Raw genomic sequence first — 10,792 nt, 5'->3', positions numbered from 1 at the left:
TTGAGGGAAAGTTATGACCAACCTAAATAATATCTCTGCTTTTCAATATACTATCTAGGTTGGTCATAACTTTCCCTCAAAGGAGTAAGCATCTGTTAATTTCATGGCTGCAATCACCATCTGCAGTGGTTTTGGAGACCAAAAAAAATAGTCTGGCACTGTTACACTGTTTCCCCATCTATTTCCCATGAAGTGATGGGACCAGATTCCTAGATCTTAGTTTTCTGGATGTTGAGCTTTAAGCCAACTTTTTCACTCTCCTCTTTCACTTTCATCAAGAGGCTTTTTACTTCCTCTTCACTTTCTGCCATAAGGGTGGTGTCATCTGCATATCTGAGGTTATTGATATTTCTCCCAGCAGTCTTGATTCTAGCTTGTGCTTCTTCCAGTCCAGCATTTCCCATGATGTACTCTGCATATAAGTTAAATAAGCAGGATGACAATATATAGCCTTGACGTACTCCTTTTCCTATTTGGAACTAGTGTGTTTTTCCATGTCCAGTTCTAACTGTTGCTTCCTGACCTGCATATAGGTTTCTCAAGAGGCAGGTCGGGTGGTCTGGTATTCCCATCTCTTTCAGAATTTTCCACAGTTTATTGTGATCCACACAGTCAAAGACTTTGGTGTAGTCAATAAAAAAGAAATAGATGTTTTTCTGGAACTCTCTTGCTTTTTCTATGACCCAGCGGATGTTGGCAATTTGATCTCTGGTTCCTCTGCCTTTTCTAAAACCAGTTTGAACATCAGGAAGTTCACGGTTCACATATTGCTGAAGCCTGGCTTGGAGAATTTTGAGCATTACTTTACTAGCGTGTGAGATGAGTGCAATTGTGCGGTAGTTTCAGTATTCTTTGGCATTGCCTTTCTTTGGGATTGGAATGAAAACTGACCTTTTCCAGTCCTGTGGCCACTGCTGAGTTTTCCAAATTTGCTGGCGTATTGAGTGCAGCATTTTCACAGTATCATCTTTCAGGATTTGAAAGAGCTCAAGTGTAATTCCATCACCTCCACTAGCTTTGTCAGAAGTGATGCTTTCTAAGGCCCACTTGGCTGCACATTCCAGGATGTCTGTCTCTAGTTGAGTGATCACACCATCGTGATTATCTGGGTCATGAAGCTCTTTTTTTGTACAGTTCTTCTGTGTATTCTTGCCATCTCTTCTTAATATCCTCTGTTTCTGTTAGGTTCATACCATTTCTGTCCTTTATCTAGCCCATCTTTGCATGAAATATTCCCTTGGTATCTCTAATTTTCTTGAAGAGATCTCTTGTCTTTCCCATTCTGTTGTTTTCCTCTCTTTCTTTGCATTGATCACTGAGGAAGGCTTTCTTATCTCTCCTTGCTATTCTTTGGAACTCTGCATTCAGATGCTTATATCTTTCCTTTTCTCCTTTGCTTTTCACTTCTTTTCTTTTCACAGCTGTTTGTAAGGCCTCCCCAGACAGCCATTTTGCCTCTTACATTTCTTTTCCATGTGGTGGTCCTGATCCCTGTCTCCTGTACAATGTCACTAACCTCATTCCATAGTTCATCAGGCACTCTATCTATCAGATTTAGGCTCTTAAATCTATTTCTCATTTCCACTGTATAATCATAAGGGATTTGATTTAGGTCATACCTTAATGGTCTAGTGGTTTTCTCCACTTTCTTCAGTTTAAGTCTGAATTTGACAATAAGGAGTTCATGATTTGAGCCAGTCAGCTCCTGGTCTTGTTTTTGCTGACTGTATTGAGCTTCTCCATCTTTCCTGCAAAGAATATAATCAATCAGATTTCATTGTTGACCATCTGGTGATGTCCATGTGTAGAGTCTTCTCTTGTGTTGTTGGAAGAGGGTGTTTTCTATGACCAGTGTGTTCTCTTGGCAAAACTCTATTAGCCTTTGCCCTGCTTCATTCCATATTCCAAAGCCAAATTTGCCTGTTACCCCAGGTATTTCTTGACTTCCTACTTTTGCATTTCAGTCCCTTATAATGAAAAGGACATCTTTTTTGGGTGTTAGTTCTCAAAGGTCTTGTAGGTTTTCATAGAACCATTCAGCTTCAGCTTCTTCAGTGTTACTGCTTGGGGCATAGGCTTGGATTACTGTGATATTGAATGGTTTGCCTTGGAAAGGAACAGAGATCATTCTGTTGTTTTTGAGATTGCATCCAAGTACTGCATTTCAGACTCTTGTTTACCATGATGGCTATTCCATTTCTTCTAACGGATTCCTGCCCACAGTCGTAGATATAATGGTCATCTGAGTTAAATTCACCCATTCCAGTCTGTTTTAGTTCACTGATTCCTAGAATGTCAACGTTCACTCTTGCTATCTCCTGTTTGACCACTTACAATTTGCCTTGATTCATAGACCTGACATTCCAGGTTCCTATGCAATATTGCTCTTTATTTCATCGGACCTTGATTCTATCACCAGTCACATCCACAGCTGGGTATTGTTTTTGCTTTGGCTCCATCTCTTCTTTCTTTCTGGAGTTATTTCTCCACTGATCTCCTGTAGCATACTAAACAATAGGGGGTATTAGTTATGAAAATTTAAAACAAAGGGAGTTCTGGTATTCAAGAAGATGGCAGTAGGAACAAGTGAAATACAGAAAGGGAGGAATTGACTGAAGAAGCAACAAATAAAGCCTTAGGTGATTCAACATTTTTTGCCAGAGACCTGGCTGTTTCAATGTTTATAGATTTTAGAACTTTGCCAAATTATTTAAAAAAAAAAAAAAAAGAAAGAAAGAAAGTCTCACCAGAAGAATATTTCTAAAGAAAATAAAAATCAAGGAAATTTGATGTAAATTTGCTTTGACTTCTGTTCTTCTGTGATCTGAAGGACTGAGGAGATATGTGTATTGACAGTGATACAATTATGCTTTCTTAAAGTGTGCAAAGGGGCTTCCCAGGTGGTACTAGTGGCAAAACACCTGCCTGCCAATGTGAGACATAAGAGATGTGGGTTCAATCCCTGGGTTGGGAAAAATCCCTTGTAGTAGGAAATAGCAACCCACTCCAGTATTCTTGCCTGGAGAATCTCACAGTCAGAGGAGCCTGGTGGGCTACAGTCCATAGGATTGCAGAGTCAGACATGACTGAAGCGACTTAGCATGCACACAAATGGTTCAAAAATATCATTCATTGAGTTGACTTCCAGTTCTTAAAGAGTCATCTTCATTGTCAGCTTTTTCTTGTATCTCCATCATTTAGCAGACCTTGATGATTGAGTACTTGTGCATATTAATACAAGATATCTACCTTAGCTTATCTATCTATCTAGCCATTTGTCATCTGTCTAAATTCACTGTTACTTACATATTAATTTTAATCTAATGGACCACTGCAAAGCATCAGACGTGACTTAGCTACTAAATAGCAATGGAACACTAATAATCTTTTAATTTACTGATATAACTGAAAAAAAAAAGAGTAAATTACCTGGATAATGAGTCTTATTTTGTTCAGCTGGTCACTGCCCTGACCATTATAATGTATACAGCAGTGAATAAGAAAAGGGCAATAGCTGGTCTGATGGCATCAGGCACAACTACAAGGCTACTTGAGACAGCTGGCAATGACCAGACTGTGTGGCAGTAAATGTTTTCAGGACTCCCCTTATGTGAAAAGGCAACAGGTTTCGTTGAAGAATGTAAGTATGGAACCAAAAAGGTTTTTGTTCTCTCTCTTCTCCCCTCAAAGAGCTTCCCACCTTGAAGGGATTTATGTCATGCTTGGAATGAAAGAAACAGAGAACAAACTGAGGTCATTAAGAGGTTACCACGGGTCAGTACTTTGTCTTTCTTTTATTCTCTTGGAGATAAATGGGTATCATTCTATCATTTTTGATAGTTAGTCTCCTAACTGGAAGTATTATCATACTGCATATCTTGGCCAAAAGTCCAAGTGGTAAACTCAGCAATAACATTTAGTATGAGGTGAATACATGGCTCCTTGGGGACAAGAGAACATAAAAGCTGAGTTTGTGTATCTTGGGGCCCCAATTACTAATACATATATCTTAGTATAATTTTACAAATGACAAGCAATCCAAGAGGATTAAAATTAGTTCCAAGAAAAACTCAGTTTTTCCCCGTTTTTTCTTTCTTTTTGTAATATTTTTCTATTATATATTAAAATGAAGAGACTACTTCAATATGAGAGATGAGCTATTTATTGATAAGTTGGTGAATTTGCCATCAAATACCTTTACACAAATTCAATCAGAAAATTTTAGATGTAAAATATCAATATGTGTTGTATTTTGTTATGTGTTTATGTATTATTAGTGTGTAAAATATTATGATTATGATGACATTGCTTCCATAGACTTTGAGCTCCAAATTCTTATAACCAAAGACAATAGAAAAGTCTTCATCATCAATCCAGTCTAACAAGGCATTCCTAGATTCACAGCTCTTTGTTTTTGATCAACACCAAAGAAAAACAGAAATAGAGAAGAAAAACCTCCTTTTCTTTCTGTCTTTACTGAAAGAATTACTGTCCTGAAATATTCAGAGTTCAGAAAGATCTCTACATTTTGTGGCTCGAGGGTTCTGACTTGACATCCTTTCCTAAGGTGAGACAATAAGATTTTATTGAGCCAGTAGAGAAACAAAGGCTCTCTGAGCCAGAAAAGAATGTTGGATGGGAAGAGGTTATACATTATAATTCACCTACACAAATGAGCACGACCTAACAGGCTCAGATATGAAAAGAAAAGGGATAATTGGCTATTACAATTATAATCTATAATATTGAGGTGTTTTCTTACTCTATGAATGACCCTTATCTGATGTTATATTTTTTATGTTTGGAGAAGCAGGTAAAAACTTTCCATGCTCTTGAAAAGGAAAATGTTATCATCAATATTTTAAAACCATAGTAAAATTCTCATTCTGTTGCTAATTTATCAAGTGAAGTAGAGTAAAATAGTGTACCTAGACAATGTGTGATCATAACTGTATTCTCCTCTTATGGATAAGTAGAGGACTATGTTTAGAAAAATTAAGCCATGTTTTTAAAATAAGTGCAGTAGCACATAGAAAAGTGTAGAAGTTTCTGATTTTAAAATTGTGATGGAGTATATATCAGGTGTTGCTGTGCATGCTTGTATTAACTTCTTTCTCCATTCACCTCTCCCAGTTTTACTTTTTTTCTCTCCAGAGCTCTCTTTCTTCATATTGAGGTTCCTTCTCATCCTCCATGTTTCTCCACACTGATCATAAAACTTTAATTATAAAAATGCACTCAGTTTAACTTTGTAATTAATATTTAATAAGTACAGAATCATTCTTTAACTAAATGGGTGTATTTTAATTTCTTGAAGGCATTTCTTAATGGCCCTGATAAGATCGCCCCTCTCAAACTGATCAGAAGAAATGATTAACCAGATTTTCTTTGACATTTTCAAAGATACAGATACCTTTTGCTTTTGATATGTTTTACTTGACTTTTACAAAACTATTTCTGTTCAGAAAAGAAAGACTTTCTATTGTCTGAAATGACCTCATGAACTTCAAATGCCCAAACAATCCATGGAAAAGCTTTCTGTGCCTGGAATTTAATGAAAGTCTTGTTTTTAATTCAAAGAATACATTGTATTTAAATCTCTAACATAAAGGTCATTTGTGTACTATGATTCCAAAATCAGTGTAGGTGACACAGATCAATTTCATGACCAGTAATAATGTTAATTATGGCTTTCCACTCATTTAATATCATATAGAAATACAAAGCCTGACACCATCCAGAAAATTCTTGGGACTTTTCCTTCTCCAGATGAAAGACGTTATCTAAATAAATCCTTTAGAGTACTTGGTTATAATTACTGAGTTTGCTTGCTGGGGAGATAATTGCTTGGCTTGTTATCTGACCCACTCAAAACTAAAAAATGGCAGACTTAAATCTTGCTAAATTACTCACCTTCTCAAATTAGTATGACCAAAAGTAGGGACTTGAAGGCAAAAGCTAGAAAACTTAACATGGTTCCACCATATTTTACTGATGATCAGACCCAAAAATGTCTTTCAGTGTCTATGATAGATGAACTTGCCTGAAGCTGCTATCCAGTTGAATTCAGAACACTTGTCAGAGGGTAGAGAATTTTTATAGGATACGATCACCAGAAGGAAAAAAAAAATGTACTGATCAACTCTTTCCAAGGGCTCTAAGAATAAATCTATTCCTATTGATCAGTTTGGGATTGGAAAATGGACTACAAAATATGTTGGTCATCTGTTCTCTGTGAAATTCTGGATGATTTATTTGAGATCATACATTAGAGGCAAAGTTAAGAATTTTTACTCATATAAATGCATTTTAAATTGTCCCTTTTATTCTTTATACCTTATAGCATCTCTTCTTCGATGTCTGATCACGGCTTCTTTGGAATGCCATGGGAAAAGTGACCAAAGAAAGGCTTTGATAAGAATAGAAGTTACTCAGCAAGAGATGGGAAAGTTTAAGTGTAGCAGGGAGTGTGGGATTTCCAGAAGTAATCTGTTCTCCTTATTCTACCTACTTTACCCATAGTTTTGGGGTGTGTCTATTAGGAGAATGACTTTCCTCATTGACAGTTATATGTGGAAAAAGAGATTCTTTGTTTGTTGTTCTGCTCTGTTTGAAGTACAGCAATATATAAAGCAAGTTGTTGCCAAATCTCCATGCAGGATTGGAAACAGGTTGAAAATGGGTGGGTGTATGGAGGGGGTGGAAGCTGATAGGTAAGCTGTGTGTGTTTCAGACCCAATAGCAGGTTTTGCAAGTTCTGAAACTAGTTAATGAGTTTGTTCTCTGAAGGAAGTCTGGGCCTCTTTGTGGATAACACAAACATTTTAAAATTGAAACTCATAAAAGAATAAAAGAGCCAAAACATTCTTACTCTTTCTCTGAGAGGTAGATGGAAGGCTTTGGTGTCTGACAGGTGCAACTTGTGAGTAATCTGGACAGCAGCCAGAAGTTCTTGTAAGAACAGACCAAGACCACACCTGTTGATTGAAAACATTGCCTTCTAACACAACAAATGAAATTATATAAAATGCCACCCCTATTTCCCACTTTCCAGACTGGCTGATTTTTATTAAATGAAGGACAACGTTATTGCTTTGCCAACAAAAGTCCGTCTAGTCAAGCCTATAGTTTTTCCAGTGGTCATGCATGGATGTGAGAGTTGACTGTGAAGAAAGCTGAGCACCAAAGAATTGATACTTTTGAACTGCGGTGTTTGAGAAGACTCTTGAGAGTCCCTTGGACTGCAAGGAGATCCAACCATTCTAAAGGAGATCAGTCCTGGGTGTTCATTGGAAGGACTGATGCTGAAGCTGAAACTCCAATACTTTGGCCACCTCATGCGAAGAGTTGACTCATTGGAAAAGACTCTGATGCTGGGAGGGATTGGGGGCAGGAGGAGAAGGAGACGACAGAGCATCTGGCTGGATGGCATCACTGACTTGAAGCACATGAGTTTGGGGGAACTCCAGGAGTTGGTGATGGACAGGAGGCCTGGCCTGCTGCAGTTCATGGGGTTGCAAAGAGTCAGACACGACTGAGCGACTGAACTGAACTGAACTGAACGTTAAATATGCAGTTTCAAATCCCAGAGTCTTCCACTGGATACAGAATGTATCAAATTTCATTTGATTAAGATCATAATCTTGCCTGCAATGGAACAATTCATTTTTCATTTTCATCCTAGTGTTGCTAAAGAATGCATTTGAATGTCCTTTAGTGTCCTTTGCAGGACATTTAGTTAATCTATTTGCTTGCTAGTATAGTTTATTGAATATGGCTATTCATACCTAAAAGTATTATGAAAACCAGCTAAAGGTAGAACGTACATCATGTACCTAGAAGGTGAATTAAATAAGGCTTAAGAGAGTCTCTTGGGAAAAAAATTCTCACCATCAAAGGTGCAATAGAAGAAAGAAAAGGCTCTGGGGAATAGTTGCTTTGATAAGATAAAAAGAAGCCATTTGATAGGAGGAAGCAGGAAGAGAAAGGGGAAAATGTGTGCCAAGAGGGTTTCAGAAGAGTGTACCGACAAGAATATTTATTGGCAACTCTTGCTTAAATTCTATTTAAACTATTGAAACAAACTGAATGCCTCACCTGTTTCTGTTCCACTCTGTATGTTCACTGTTTTCTTTCTTTATTTGAATTGCTATAAATATTAAACTGCTATGCATAAAAGTTACTCATGTATAATGACTAAGACAGAAAAGAACACAATCACTCATTTCTTCTGTCCCTTGAAGTACTGGTATTTGAACTTTGTCCCTTCTCTGCAAACCCTGCCAAAAGTTCTAGGTTTTGGAAAAACCAACTCCTAGTCTAACCAGTCTGGGAGAATCGTGGATCCCCACTAGATAAATGCAATGCTTTAGACTGAAGAATGAATGATATTTGAAAAATGGATTTTGTGCCAAACATACATTACATATCTTATGTATATAGAAAGATATATATACATGGGAAAAATTTTGTGTAATGCAATAATTATTCCTTCCCTCTTCACTGCCTCTCTATTATATATCTAACCCCAAGCTCCACACATTTGAGGAATAGAAATTAAAATAAAAGGATTTGATTTAATATGGCTGATGGGAGGATGATACATTAACTTTATTTCCACCCTCCCCAGTGGGAAAAACAGGAAAAAAACATTATGATATACAAAGCATCTGCTAAGAAAGCAGCTAGAAGCAATAAAACAGAGATTTTCTGTCTTCTATAATTAAATCCCTTTCTTTCCTTTCTCTCCAGGCCTATACCAGATGACTTCTTAGGTCTCATGAGCATATTTTACACATCCTCCTGTACAATAACCTCAAGATGAGCAGAGGCAGTAATTAGAATCTTTAACCCATAGGGATTTTGTCATTTGCTTTTTAAGAAAAACTGGTTAGACACTATTTTTATCTAAGAGTTGTTTATAATTTGACCCATGACTCTTAACCAGGAGTGCGTATGGCATTTACTCCATAATACACAAAGGTTCCAGCATATTCTTTGTCTTCAAATATCTCACCACCAGCCACCAACAGCACCATGTGCACACCCCTCAGTCTCACCCTGACACACATGTTTTACATCAATGGCATTTGTATTGATTGGTCATTGTAGCTCTAGGCTGCTTTGGGAAGATATGCATTGATTTGTGACAGGGAATGAATGCCAAGTTTGAGTTTGTTCCTGTCTTATGAGCTAGTATGAGCATTTATATTCCTGTTTCTATGGATGTACAGTGACGTTATTATCTAAGCAGACACATAGTAGATTCGCAGAAAAAAAAAAAGAAAAAGCAAAAGAAGGAAGAATTGGGGAATTATAAGAGACAAGAAACCCCCTCTTTCTCTGTTCTCTAACAAAGTTGCCAGATATGGGCTGATTTAGAGAGCTTTCAAAAAATATTTTTTAGTGCTAATGGTCAACGTTATCATAGATTTTCAATCAGTATAAGAAAGAAGAAACGGACAATTTAAGCTTTCCTGATATAGAAACACTGACATTTCTATCTGTGTAGGCCAGCTGGCTGCTATACACTTCATCTGTATCCTCTCAGCATTTTATTTGTGACTTGTGGAGATTAAGTGACTTAACTCCACCTGCTGGAAGACTAAGAATTACATCGCTTTGGCTTAAAAAAGCAAATTGGCATCACGAAATGGACAGCGACCTAAAAGCAGAGAATCTGACTTAAGCTCTCATCTTTGCCACTCTTTGGCCACGGAAATCACCTCTTAAAGAGTGACTTAAGATTTTTGGATTGCAACTTCATCATCTGTAAAAGGAAAAAGTGGCTTTAGCAGGTGATTTCTACTGACCCTGTAGGCTTAGTTCTCTATGATTTTGATTTAATTTGAATTAAGAAATCTAGATCATAGGTTCTTTATTCACATTGGCTATAAACGATGCATAGATTACTTTATTCTGGTTTGGCTAACTACTTAGGAGAATACTCACAAACTGTCAACATTTTTGTTATCACCCATCCTGGTTCTGCCACTTAACTCTTCAGGCAAGAACTTAATCCCTTTAATCCTCAGTTTGCTGAAGACCAGAATAGATGTTAATACCTCCCTTCAGAGTAGTTATACAGTTTGAATAGCATTCTAGGAATACCAGGGTTTTTCCATGGTGATCTTGGAGATCTAGGATGATGCAGAAATGACAGAGTCAGAATTGTATGAGAGTTTGTTTATATTAATTAATGCCGGTAATATGGTGCGATACCATAAACAATTCAGACTCAGGTAAAAGGATATTTTAGATAAGACTAACAATGTCATGAAGAACGAAAAAGCTGTTTATCATTTCAACATATAACTTTCTCCTTGGGACACCCTCTTTCATATTATGGCAACTCAAATCACAGAGAACCATACCAACACAGACACCCATACACATCCATATACACACATATGCACAGAGAAAACAGTGTGACCAAGCTCCCAGTTCACACCTTGAGGCCGTGACTTATATTGTGTATATGAACACTCAGTGTCTCAGTGTATCCCATATTCAAAAATTAACATTGAAAACTGAGGAAGCTATGTATAACTTGACATCTTGGCATCAAGAATGTTGTTTGTGTTTTCCCTCTCCAAGAACAGATTAAGACAAAAACTACATAGATCTTCCCCGTTAAATAATGAAAATGTCAACGATTAATGATCAAAGATAAGAAAGCAGACTCATTTATAATGTTGGTCCTGTTTAAAGAGAACAAAGGGAAAATATATTAACTTAGACTGGATTTGGTCTTAGGTCCCTAGCTCTTAATAAATGAAGTAAAGAAAGGCTT

This window comes from Bison bison, unplaced genomic scaffold (genome assembly GCF_000754665.1).
Source record: "Bison bison bison isolate TAMUID 2011002044 unplaced genomic scaffold, Bison_UMD1.0 scf7180017864098, whole genome shotgun sequence".
Lineage (NCBI taxonomy): Eukaryota > Metazoa > Chordata > Mammalia > Artiodactyla > Bovidae > Bison > Bison bison.
Note: the sequence above shows the minus strand (reverse complement) of the source record.